Here is a 13897-nt window from a genome sequence, read left to right on the forward strand (position 1 = left end):
GCAAATTATGATGTTGAGTTGGAGATGGCAAATTTTGATGAAAGTTGAAAATGGCAAATTTGATTGGTTAGGAGGGAGAGAAGACGAATTTGGTATATGGGAGGAACGGGGAAGACAGTAGGGACGTTTGTTGATTTGTAAAGTAGATGTTTATGGGTAGTGTTGTGTTTTGTGGATACAGTAAGGGGTAAGGGAGGGGCCATGTAGGTTACCTGGAGGGGGGGGGCGTACGGTAGGAACGTACCTGTCTCACCTGGTTCCCATGTGCCCCCAGTGTGCATTACCTTGCATTGCGTGCACTTTTGCGCCCTTACCACCTTACTCACTTGTCTTCTTCTTTTGTCTCCCACCTCCGAGGATCTGGCTTTGGGGTAGAGAGAGAGGAGAGAGAGGTGCTGGCTACGCAGTTGTGGGCCTGCACTTTCGCTGCTTGCTGCCTGGATCGATACACCATATGGACCGCAATGTTGGTGGCCACCCACAATGGACCGCAGTTCTTTTGCGGCCAAGCACCACCCGTGGATGGACCTCTGGGTCAACGTGGCACCGATGCCAAACAGGTGAACCACTTATAGTTGGCCCCCTGACGGCCACAATAAAGAAATGGACGCGGTTGGCGCCTTTCTTTATTTTTGAAAGAAGCCAGAAGGCCAAGTGCACCACATGAAGAGCAAGAGACACCTGCAGGGTTAGGGGTTGTTGAATTTATTTTTATTCATTGAACAATGGTGACTGCACCGGATGGTGCTGACTGGTGCTTGGGGTGGTGCTTTCGGTGCTTGGAAGGGGTGCTCTGCACATTATTAAAGGCCGTCAGGCCACAGAGCACTCGTGGGTTGGTGTAGATGCTGGCATGCGTGCTCTCTCTATGCATAACATCTGCATGTGTTCCTCCAAAAACAGGTCCTGGATCGTAGTGTAAATATCAGCGTAGTCTTGTAAATAATGCTCCCTACCGGCTGTATGTTTAGTTTGCGAATTCTTTCCGGATTCGGTTATCCTGTGGGTGTGTTTCTGTGAGGAGAAGGGTGCAACGTCGCAGGGGGACATATTTACTCATTTGTGAATATCTGTAAAACTGTCGCACTCAGGGTAGAGTTAATAGTAGAGGGAACTACATCTGAGTGCCACACTAAAATAGGTAAAAATTTATCGGGTCGGGACGCCCCGAGGGTAGAGAAGGGTGCAATGTTGCGGATATGGCATTTGGCCTCAATATCCGCTTGTAAATACTCCCCTATTTCCCCAATACTCCCCAACTATCCCCAATCCCCCATTCCCTAGTCCCATTGCCTGTAAATAACACTCTGTAGAACCGACCTTCCCCTTTTTCCCCCATTAAATGTCGTGCCCAGGTCCACCGCATCTCACGTAGACAACTTTCGGACATCTTGCTAGTTATTCTTAGTCTATGTCAGTTAAGGACTCGTTTCCATTAATTCTGACTCTTCGTTGCACCAGAATATGATTGTATGGCACCAGTAGTGAGTTTAGGACCTCCCCTTACCTCCTCCCATCTTCCCCACAACAACTACAACAACAACTACAACAACAACTACAACAACAACTACAACAACAGAGGGGCGCGGCGTGCGGGGAGTGTGCGTCCTCACTCCGGCTCGGTTAGCCGCCATTACCCATGTGCGCCGACGGGGTTACCAAGAAGGGGCTGCCTGTCGGCCCCTCGTCAAGGGCGGAGCCGGTAACCCCCCCGCACGCACCCAATGAGAAGCAACGGGCCGATTCCATCTGGGACGGAGCTAACGAGCCGAGGGCGTGTCACTCCCCGCCGGATATACGCAGCGACTTACCGGACGTGACGTGAGATGCGCCCCCGACTGAAGAAGACAAGTCGCGACCTTCGAGCGCTGTGACCTTCCCGCATCTTTGGACTGGACCGGGTCGATTTTGCCCCTGAGCCAAGGTGCACCTTGAGCCATCGAAGACCTGCCCCTCCTTGCCATCAATCCCCGTGTGAGTCAGTTTTTGTCCCGTTTATCTGTCGTCTGTCGGGGTTAATATAAGAGTGTGTCTAAGTGCCTGCCTTTCTATGCTGTCCCTCTTGTAGTTGTAATCTGACCTTCCGCCCTAATATAACCTCCTCCGGAGGTCTTGAGAACTGAACCCTTGGTGTCGTGTCATTTTAACCCAGCCGTTGTGTCCTTTTCCTTCATTGATCTAGCATAGCGCGACTTAGTCAACGTTCGAGCATAATCGGGTAACTTGTGCGGACACGGCGGCCATTCCGCTCGGCCCACCATAACATCAAAGTCGTGTCTGTAACAATATGCATGTTCTTCTTTCATATAATTTTACACATTCACAATCAGTATTTCAATTCTTGCAGACATTGGAAAGGAAGTTGACTCACAGGCCAACTCTCTGGCTCAATCACAGGCCGACGCACAGGCGATGTAATTGTGAGTAGCATTTTTGCACGAACATACTCTGAAGCTAAATGATGAGGTCTTGGACAGAATTCCTGATCCAAAGACAGTCTACTACAGCACTGATTGCACCATTTCTGATGACAATGAAGAGGCTCAGAGCTATCCAATTGAGTTTCTCAACAGCATAACACCTTCGGGGATGCCGCCGTCTAAGCCTCAAACCAGGGGCTATTATAATGCTTCTCAGGGATCTCGATATTCGTCAAGGTCTTTGCAATGGCTCCAGTGTGGCTCCAGTTCTGGAGCAATGGCTCCAGTTCTACTGCTTTGCAAGGTCTCAGGGATCTCCACCCTCCAAGTCATTAAAACAGCTGTTCACCACCATCTCTTATCTTCCTCCATCCAAAACCTTGATCTTTTCTACCCCCGCTAATTTCACCCCAATTCCACTTTTTTGAAATACCAACTTCTGTCCAGGAAATCCTTGGTGTCCTTGTGTTTTATACTTCTCCCTCCCCCCCACCCCCCCCCCCCCTTCCCATGCCTCCTCCCCCCAGTCCCTCTCCCTTGCACACATCTCCCTGCTCTCGAATGTTGTGTTTGTGTGCTTCCCCTTCTCTCCCCATCTTGTCTTCCGCTCCCTCTTTTTGGGTATTTTGTTTGTCTGGTTGATTTGTTTGTGAAGTAAATGTTAGCTCTTTCACGAGCCTCGATTCAGTACACAAAAAAAAAAAAAAAAAAATGGCACTAGACTTCGCCTTCACCACCTTCATTATCACGTACTTGATGCAGAAATACTAACAGGTGCCCACCAGGGACAACAAGCTCTTATACCCCGTATCAGACTCGCCCCATCTGATGCCAGTTTACCCTTCGTTCTACAGCGAACTCAGTTTCCTGTTTGCCTGGCATATTCAATGACCATAAATAAAGCCCAGGGCCAAACATTCCGTAAACTGGGTATCTATTTGCCTGCTCCTGTCTTCTCCCACGGCCAGTTATATGTGGCATGTTCAAGAGCACGGTCATTCAAAGATGTGTATATCAAGGTTGATAATACGAGTACGCAAGGAGTCGTCAGAGGCTTGACTATTACCCCAAACATTGTTTATCCAGAGGTTTTAAAATAATTTCTACCTCTGATACTGCGTTCATTGTATTATATTCCTACTGCTCTGCCTTGACATTGACGCTTCCCAATGCGCCAGTATGGGGCTAATTCCAGTTGATTTACTAATCTGTTCATTTTTTTAAAAGTCTATGGTTCTACTGCTGTTCCTTTCCATTGACACATACCACTGCGCCAGTGTGGCCAGAGTGGTGCTATGCCGATTCCTATTACGAATCCATTCATTTTTCAAAAGTATATCGTAGCGTTGTCATTTAAGTAGATTGCAATAAATACGTTGTTCATATACGCACTCTTCGTTCTCATCGTTCTTCCTAACTCTTACACGGACAAGCAAATCCCCGATGCCATCCATAATGGTACACTCTATCCATACACCACATCCTCCCTTCCGTGGATGTTCCACGGGTTTCGGCTAGTAAAACAATATTAATACTAGCAATATCCCACCTCCCCAAATATTTTTTCCCTGCCGTGTTAACGTGTCAATAGCTTATTGATCAATTGATCAATAGCTTATTGTGCCGTTTTGGTGGGAGTAACGGCCTCTACAGGAAGTAAAAATATTATAAACCACAAACATATTTGGTTATCTTTTTAAATAGTCGATAATGCTGTTTAACACAAAACTGAATTTTTTTTGGAGAAATCCAGATATTAGTCCATGCTGATCACATCGACGATCACACCTGATCGGAGATCTACTGCACTCTATATACCCTCCAGGGGTTAATAACACGACCCTTGCTGCCGCTTCCGTGGAGTTCTTTCAAGGCGTTTTTGTGGCGTTTTCCCAAAGCTCCTTCTCATTGCAAAAGTAATAACACATGATGATCACATAATATTAATGATGTTATTAAACAATATCCCCACTCCTCAAGGGGTTTTGGAGATTGAGATATTGCCTCCCCCCTCCCCACCCCAAAATCCTCACTGAAGCAAATGTTACCATCAGGAATTTAAAATGGTGAGGTATGGTCTGATCCTTTTTATGACCTGATCTAACATGTTAAGATGTGATGCATGTTCTGATCATTTCAAATTATTTATTTTTTTGTGTGGAAAGTGAAGGTTTGTGTAAGCGCTAACACATCAAACACGAAACATGCATGGATCTACCATCTATATGATAATCTCCGTAGGTGATCCTGTCTGTCTGTCTGTCTGTCTGTCTGTCTGTCTGTCTGTCCAGGGGATGGCGGTCATCACAGTCGCTAGGATGATTCAAGTCTCAGTTTCAGCAAAAGTTGTGAAAATTGGCGACATTAAAGGGAAGAGAGGAGTGAGGAGGATTTGGCAAGAAGTGAGAGATGAGGAGTAAGGTGAAGAGAGGAGTAAGGAGGAGTTGGAAAGGAGTGAGGGGAGAGGAGTAAAGGGAAGAGAAGAGTGGGGAGGACTTGGAAAGGAGTGTCAGCAGAGGTAAGGGAGCACGAGCAGATTTACACCATGATAATATCATGCTGTCTGATCCTTTTAATGACCTGATCTAACATGTTATAATACCATGCATGGTTTTTCAATAACCTGATCTAACATGTTATAATATCATGCATGTTCTTATCCTTTCAATGACCTGATCGAACATGTTATAATATCATGCACGGTCTGATCCTTTCAATGACCTGATCAAACATGTTATAATATCATGCATGTTCTGATCCTTTAAATGACCTGATCAAACATGTTACAATATCATGCATGTTCTGATCCTTTCAATGACCTGATCTAACATGTTATAATATCATGCATGCTCTGATCCTTTCAATGACCTGATCTAACATGTTATAATATCATGCACGTTCTGATCCTTTCAATGACCACTGAGTCATATATTCATATAGTCAAATATTCGGATTATAACATAACACGTTATAATATCATGCATGGTCTGATCCTTTCAATGACCTGATCAAACATGTTATAATATAATGCATGTTCTGATCCTTTCAATGACCTGATCTAACATGTTATAATATAATGTGTGTTCTAATCCTTTCAATGACCTGATCTGACATGTTATAATATCATGCATGTTCTGATCCTTTCAATGACCTGATCTAACACGTTATAATATCGTGCATGTTCTGATCCTTTCAATGACCTGCTCTAACATGTTATAATACCATGCACGGTCTGATCCTTACAATGACCTGATTTAACATGTTATCATATTATGCACTGTGTGACCCTTTCAATGACACGATCTAACATGTTATAATATAATGCATGTTTTGATCCTTTCAATGACCTGATCGACAACAACAACAACAGGCATTTTAAGGCCATTTTCCCTGCTGGAGCGGGGGTTAGCCTTGTGGGACACATGTTAATTTCCCTCAATGACCTGATCTAAAATGTTATAATATCATGCATGTTCTGATCCTTGCAATGACCTGATCTGACATCTTATAATATCATGCATGTTCTGATCCTTTCAACGACCTGATCCGACATGTTATAATACCCCCTGTTTCCACGAGGCTGGTACTCATTTTGCCGACTTCAAAAGGATGACAGGCTGACTCAACGCACCTGGTATTATTTTAACGAAGTGACCCTAAGATCTTAAGTGAGCCACATTAACCATGAAGCCAACACCAGGATTAGTTTCACAAGTGACGAAGTCGAACTCTCGGTAGCGCACAAACCTCCGCCAGGATAAGCAGGTTACGTTTTGTATCCACTGATAGGGCGGATCTGGATTCGAATCTTAACATAAACCGAATCACCTTGTTCTTGCCACTTACCCATCTGTTACAAAAATAAATAAAAAATCACATATAAATCCTTGTTCTAGGATTAATATTTCGGAAATTATCAATATTTTAAAATGTGAAAACAGCCCATTTTTGGGTCTTTGTTTAACAAGGAGTTAAATGTCAAGAAGAGTGGCCCAAATTCAGGTGTTTAGTGTTGCAAAGCGTCATAACTTCCTTAATACCTGAAATATGGAAATAAAACTTTCAGTGAACAAAACCCATGGGATATACATTTTGATGGCTCAATTTATACTTCATAAATCATGCAATTAACATATTGTCAATTAGCGATATCAATTACTTCAATGAATAAGTTAACTTTGTGAGCTCAAAGAAAAGCATCTCCGATGCAGAACTTAGTTCATTGATAAAGTACTGAAGGTAGAAAGCCAATCGATGTTAATTAAATCTTGTTTAACTCGTATTTGATGATGTCAGAGCTTGCAAACCATAACCATGAAAATTTGGTACAATGGACCCCGAGTTCATATGAAATGAAGGAGTTTTGCTGATTAAACTTCAACAAGAACTTCAATTTCATGTTTCCGGACCCTTTTTTATATTCGGAAAGATAATATTAACAGATATCGATTATGGATAACCGTCCCTGCCACACAGGCCTCGATCAGTCACCGATCGAGTGGATAAAACAAGCAAATAAAATCCTCATTCATCCACGTTATCGATGCATCATTTTAATAAAATACCTATGAATAACAATTAAAACTTTTAAACTTCCATTATAATGCCATACTTACGAAACAAAGCCATTATTATCGTGTTTTTATAACGAAGACTGCACGACGAAAAACCACTGAACTATAACACTACGTGGAACGGACAGTCTGCGAACACACACACAAAAGGCCCATAGGCAGTGAGTTTTACATGAAGCCACGGGATCGCAATGCATTATGGGATTTAGTCACGCAAAAAGCGTATTGCTTTTGTATCGCTGTGATTGAACGACGTACACATCTTGCAAGATTTATATAGAGATTTCTTTCATAATTGCACATTTGTTCTTAGTTGTTTCACTTCGGTGACATGATACTAGAGTAAAACAGAATGCCATCCTGTTCTGCAATCAACTGCACGAATCGAGATGTTCGTGAAAATCGCGAGAAAGGGTTGACATTTCACAGGTAAGGAAACGCCAATTTTTTTCCATTTTTTTCCCTTGTCACCCTTTTGTCACTTACATGTAATCACTTTTTTTTTCAGGTTTCCACGATGCAACCCAGATCGGTTGAGGCAATGGCTGATAAACATGCGGAGGGACAGATGGATGCCAACAGCCAGGTCTGTGCTATGCTCCAAGCACTTCACAGCACAAAGCTTCCACACGTTTGGACTGCGTGTAAAGCTCCGTGATTCTGCTGTGCCAACAATATTTGACCTCCCTCGTCATCTCCAAAAGGTATGTTGTATTCACATCTGTACATTTAAATCCAAGTTGCTCTGAGTGTACACTGTTCTATTATTAATAATTATATCAAACTTAGACTAAGAAATACAGGTAGAGTACATTGTGACATGTACAGTATATATGTCACATGTGATTCCATCTTTGATATTGTGTGTCTTGATCAGGTTTTGAGGTACTAAGACAATCCTTCACATCAGAAATAATTGATGCAATTGGTGAGGTGTAAAACAAAATTAAATTTCATAATGAATTTTAGTAACACTTTGGAATAAAGCCATTGTTTAAGGGATGACAATTTTCACCAAAAGAGGCACCTGTCATTAGACGGCTGCAATAAAATAGTTTTAAAGAATTTATCTTTATATCTGATGACATTGTCTATTTGATTGTCTTAGTCTCTTAGACAACTAATGTATTGAAAGAGATCACATTTTGGGAACATTTATGTTACCTGCTAATGCACACTGGCAGAAATTCTGATTTTGTTTGTGTGCACACAAATGGGCAACCAATGTAAGACCTTCTGGTACTTTGTGATTAAAATACTAATTTATGAAATTTACTAGTTCCTATAGTGATTACAGCAATTTTAATTATTAGCTTCTGCAATGTACATCACTGTTTGCATGGAATTACCCTTTGAAATTTTGTTTTTTGTTTTTTGTTTCAGAAAGTGAACAACCGGAAATGCCCAGCAGTCCGCATTTCTACACCACCTTTAAGGGAACCAGATCTTCATTCTTGCCCATTGCCACAGCAAAATGCCCCTGTTGACCCGCTGGCTGAGCACAATTATGCTACAATGGACTCTCCGAGGAAATTGAAGCACAAGTTAGATAAGTCCATAGAGAGACTGGAAATATGTCAAAAGAAAATGAAAGTAGTGCATCAACGAACACGCCGTTTTAAGCGGAAGGTAGAGACCCTGAGAGGTGTCATCAATGAGCTACGGAATGAAAACCTGATTTCCACCAATTGCGCGGACTTGCTTGATGGCACCATTGATGGCATACCTAAAGATTTGATGACAAGAATCGTTGAATGCAAAAAGGGAAAGGGATCATCTGCTTATCCTGAGGAGCTGAAGTCCTTTGCACTCACACTACAATTCTACTCGGCAAAGGCTTATGAATATGTCAGAAAAACTTTTGACTTGAGCATACCCCACCCACGCCAACTTCGGAGATGGTACAGTAGGATTGATGGTGATCCAGGTTTCACGAAACAGGCATTCTCCTCACTAGCAGGAAAAGTGACCAGAAACAGAGAAACTGGAAAGGAGACTATCATCGCCTTGATGTTGGACGAGATGTCTATTCACAAGCATGTGGAATTTGCTGAAGGCAAATATCATGGCTATGTAGATGTTGGAAATGGTGCAACAGATGATGCCACCCCATTAGCTAAAGATGCCCTTGTTCTCATGGCAGTCTCAGTGAATGAATCTTGGAAAATACCATTAGCATATTTCCTCATAGATGGAATGACGGGAGCAGAAAGGGCAAATTTGGTTCTGGAATGTCTGTTGCGACTGAATAACATTGGTGTACGTGCTGTGTCATTAACGTGCGATGGGCCATCCTGCCATATTGCAATGATGAAGGTACTAGGAGCAAACGTGAACATCAATGGAATGGATCCTTCATTTCCACACCCAGCTGACCCTTCCGTGCGCGTATATGTGATACTTGACGTCTGCCATATGCTGAAACTACTTCGCAATTCATTTGCAGATGGTGGGATTTTTAGAACGCAGGATGGTCAAAGTGTGAAATGGACATACATTGAAGAGCTTCACAAACTTCAAGGATCTGAAGGACTCCGACTTGGGAACAAGGTAAAAAATGCCCACATTCAGTGGAGAACGCAGAAAATGAAAGTGAACCTGGCAGCACAAATATTCAGTGCCAGTGTTGCTGATGCTCTGCAATATTGCGAAGAAAAACTTCAACTTCCACAATTCCAGGGCTGCAGTGCAACTATAGAGTTTCTTCGGCATGTTGATTCAGCCTTCGATGCTTTAAACAGCAGAAATCCGTTTGGAAGGGGGCTGAAAGCACCATTGAAAGGGGACAACCATGCATCCATTCAACAACGATTGCATGATGCTGAAGTCTTCCTTCTCGGTCTCAAAGATGGATCTGGTAGGAAAATGTGTGAAGGACCAAGAAAGACTGGTTTTGTTGGCTTCGTTGTTAGCATCAGAAGCATTTTAAACATGTATCAAGAACTTGTCGCACCAACCGATGCCCCACTCAAATACCTACTAACGTATAAATTCTCTCAGGATCACATTGAATTGTTCTTTTCCGCCCTCAGAGCACGTGGAGGATTCAACAACAACCCCACTGCAAGACAGTTCAAAGCTGCATACAAACGCCTGTTGATGAGACATCACATAAAAAATGGCACTGGGAACTGTATTCTTCGTGATGACACAGCCATTCTTCACACTGAGAGCGTCAATGATGTCACAACTATGAACATTACTCGAAAGTATGATCTCATTCCCAGACAACCCAGCAAGACAGATCATGACTACAGTGACATGCCACATATTGAGCCCTTATCAGAATATAAGGATGCGGCTGTCAACTACATCAGTGGATACATTGTGAAATCTCTTAGGCTGCATATGGACTGTATGGAATGTGCCAATGCAATGTCATCTTCTGATGGCAATGCTCATGACTTTGTCACCATGAAAGATCGCGGGAGGCTGCAGAGGCCATCAGCTAGCGTAGTATCTGTATGTAGAGAAACAGAGAAATGTTTCCAGCGACTTCTAAGAATAACTCAAGGAAAGCTTCCTCAAGGCCGTGGAGTGACATCTGCTATCTCTTCCTCAGTTCTGGAGAACACAAGCCACATGAACTTATTTCCTCAGTTGCACCGTCACCAGTTTGATACTACAATTGACAACAACCACATTCACAGCCTGATCAAGAAAATTGCATCACGGTATGGACAGATCAAGCTCTACCACTTAGGAAGGGTAAAAACAGATGCTGCTACCGGGCCCAAAGTAAGGAAGCTCCTAGCCAAAACAATTTTGTTTCGTCATCAGTAGACATGGACTTTATATTATGTAGAAAATGATAATAAATTGGATTTTTTTTTTTATTAGCATACAACATCCAGATATTTCAAAGACATGTATGATCTTAATGATAGTGAAAATTATTGTCACTGGTAATTTTTTTAATAGTATGAAGCTTTGACACTTGACTGTGTACAGTAATTTGCCTTGTTATTTGTATAACTACAGTTGAAAGTTCTTGCCTCACTCTCATCAGCTCATTTCTGAAATGCAACATATTTGTTACTGTATACACTGTACAGAAAATGTTCATGTACCTATCATGGACATTTATGCATGTTTACTCACTATTATATCTATGTATGTGTACATGTATGAAGTATATGATGCAATTTAAGCGCTTTGTTGTGCTACACTTCCTTTAATTTTTTTTGACATGTTTATTGTAATTTGCTTTGTGTGTGAATTATGGACAGTATGCCACAAAATTACCTAAACTCGACCTTGATAGCCATGTTTTGCCTTGTATTTTGTGCAAGTACAGTGTACATTACAGTATTAGTCATGTGTGTAACATTGATAATCATGGATTCAATATTTTTAGTACGTTCTTGCGATGAAAATAATGGCAAAATTTATCTTGGAAAACTTACACCTACCCACAAAGGCTATGGGGGCATTCATTTTTCTGGGTGCATACGATAGGGGGCGCCATACATGTCGGTGGCTTCAGCGGATCACGGGCACCGTCCGTTCCACGTAGTGTTATAGTTCAGTGCGAAAAACGGACTGCAAAAAAAATTAGCCAGAGCCGCCATTACCGGATGTGATGTTTTTTTTACCGGATGTGATTGCTTTTTTCATTACCGGATGTACTATTTAATTTTTCATTACCGGATGTGAAGAATCCCTTCTCTGTTATGAAGAATCCCTTCAAATGATCGTTTTGCAAATCTCTTAGTGTGAAACTTACATGTTATAATAACATAAAATGAAAATATTCCGAACAAAATCTTTGTCTCCCGCTCCCTTTATCATGTTTTATGTGTCAGTTTGACTTTTTGTGATCAATGTTAGCTCTTACACGAGCCTCGATCTTGTACTATGCAAAAAAAAACCTTTTCCTCAGAAGATCCGACCCGATCACGAAGAACTCGTCACAATTACAGTTTAAAGTTTTCAAAATCACCCGGAAGCTTTACGGCGTTATTGACTTCTTCCTGTTGAAGCAATTCATTCTTCGTCTTCCTCGTAATCACCGATGTCCACCATATGAGAAAGTAGTTGATGGCTCATTGACCAATTGGCGTCAGATAAAGAACTGAAGCCATACATCGGCCATTTTACCACTCCTATTCACCGTGCATGAGAGCACACGCCTCACAATAAGTTAGGGATATTGTGGGAGTGAGTTTATTATTTTTATAGGGGTTAGGGTTAGGGTATTGAAATCAACAATGCTGTGTTTTTTCACGCTCATTAATAACCATAGAATTAGGACCAACAACTTTTTTCAACATAATTAACACACAAAATCAACCACACCGAAGAACCTGCCAATATCCCTAACTTATTGTGAGTAGTGTAATTACCTTTAGTTCAGTTGTTTGATCGTCGACTTGGCAGAAGGATTTCAGTTACACACAACCCCTTATATTGACCTCATAGTAAACGAGAGAACATCAGAACCTTTTCCAGCAATGCCGCGCCCTTCGGAGTGCAACTCGCCTCTCACGCCATCCCGCCTCGTCAAGTCCCGCCCCGTCCCGTCCCGTCCCTCCCAGTCCCGTCCCGCCTCGTCCTGTCCCGTCCCGCCTCGTCCCGTCCCGCCCAGCCCTGTCCCGCCTCGTCCTGTCCCGCCTCGTCCAGTCCCGCCTCGTCCCGTCCCGCCTCGTCCAGTCCCGCCTCGTCCCGTCCCGCCTCGTCCAGTCCCGTTCCGTCAAGCCCAGCTCAGTCCCGTCCCGCCTCGTCCAGTCCCGTCCCGTCCCATACCGCCCAGCCCCGTCCCGCCCCGCCCCGCCCAGCCCCGTCCCGCCCCGCCCCGCCCAGCCCCGTCCCGCCCCGCCAAGCCCAGTCCCGTCCCTCCTCGTCCCGTCCAGCCCCGTCCCGTCCCGCCTCATCCCGTCCCGCCTCACCCCGTCCCGCCTCACCCCGTCCCGCCTCACGCCGTCCCGCCTCACCCCGTCCCGCCTCATTCCATCCCACCTCACCCCGTCCAGCCTCATCCCGTCCCGCCTCACCCCGTCCCGTCCAGCCCCGTCCCGTCCCGCCCCGCCAAGCCCAGCCCCATCCCGTCCCACCCAGCCCAGCCCCGTCCCGTCCCACTCCTCCGATCCGACCATTCTTGGAAACACCAAAACCGAAATTCTGGTTTATCCACTTTGCTGCACGAACAGCACAGTTTTATTTTTGTTTTCTCCTTTATGACACGAGGAGGAGGAAAGTCTATCAGAATGATGGGTGCACAAAAATAAACACAACACAGAGGATTACAATAAATAGTTGTGGATTTTGTAAGATGGATTATTTGCAATAAATAATAAACAGTCCAAGAAATGAGACCTTCCCTGGGGAGGATTCGAGGTTAGGACAGAAAATAGCCTAAACATTGCATGTTGAATTGAGAGCAATGTTACAATGTTACTTGATCAGCTTGTAATTATATCCAAGTTTGAGGAGAGTTAAGAGGCTGCTTTTTGCTCGGAACTGTCGATCTGAGGGCTTAGATGTGGCGTGGCAGTTGGTGAAGTCATCAGCAAAAAGATAAAGATTTTCCAGAGAGTCAGAAAGATCATTGATTAAGCTAAGAACGAGAAAAACACTCTTCAACGTCATGACGTCGAACAATATGCCTCCGCCCACATTATTACATCATCGTAATACTTGTACCAAGTTTCATTTTACCTGTCATGATTTTACCATCACATTTTTACCTGGCATGACCTTTGCCCTTTGACCTTAATCTTTACATAATTATACATATCTGTACCAAGTTTGAATTATATCGCTTTAGCCGTTCTCGAGTTATGGACCGATTACACTTTGACCTTTGACCTCTTGACCCCAAAATCTAATCAGTTCATCTTTCCATCATCGTACATACCTGTACCAAGTTTGAATTGGATTGCTTCAGCCGTTCTGAAGTCATAG

The 13897-nt window shown here is 43.4% G+C and overlaps 1 protein-coding gene across 1 annotated transcript in view; it reads right to left on the minus strand.

Annotated features, from left to right (window-relative positions):
• The window catches only part of LOC137428884 (uncharacterized), a 116855-nt gene extending 104384 nt beyond the window's left edge, over positions 1–12471 (minus strand). The window contains exon 1 of the mRNA XM_078781088.1: positions 12340–12471. The gene's annotated coding sequence lies outside the window, so the exon portion shown is untranslated. The remainder of the gene's footprint in view (positions 1–12339) is intronic.
• Positions 12472–13897: the final 1426 nt, after the last annotated feature.

Source organism: Myxine glutinosa, chromosome 6 (genome assembly GCF_964187855.1).
Source record: "Myxine glutinosa chromosome 6, kmMyxGlut1.1, whole genome shotgun sequence".
Lineage (NCBI taxonomy): Eukaryota > Metazoa > Chordata > Myxini > Myxiniformes > Myxinidae > Myxine > Myxine glutinosa.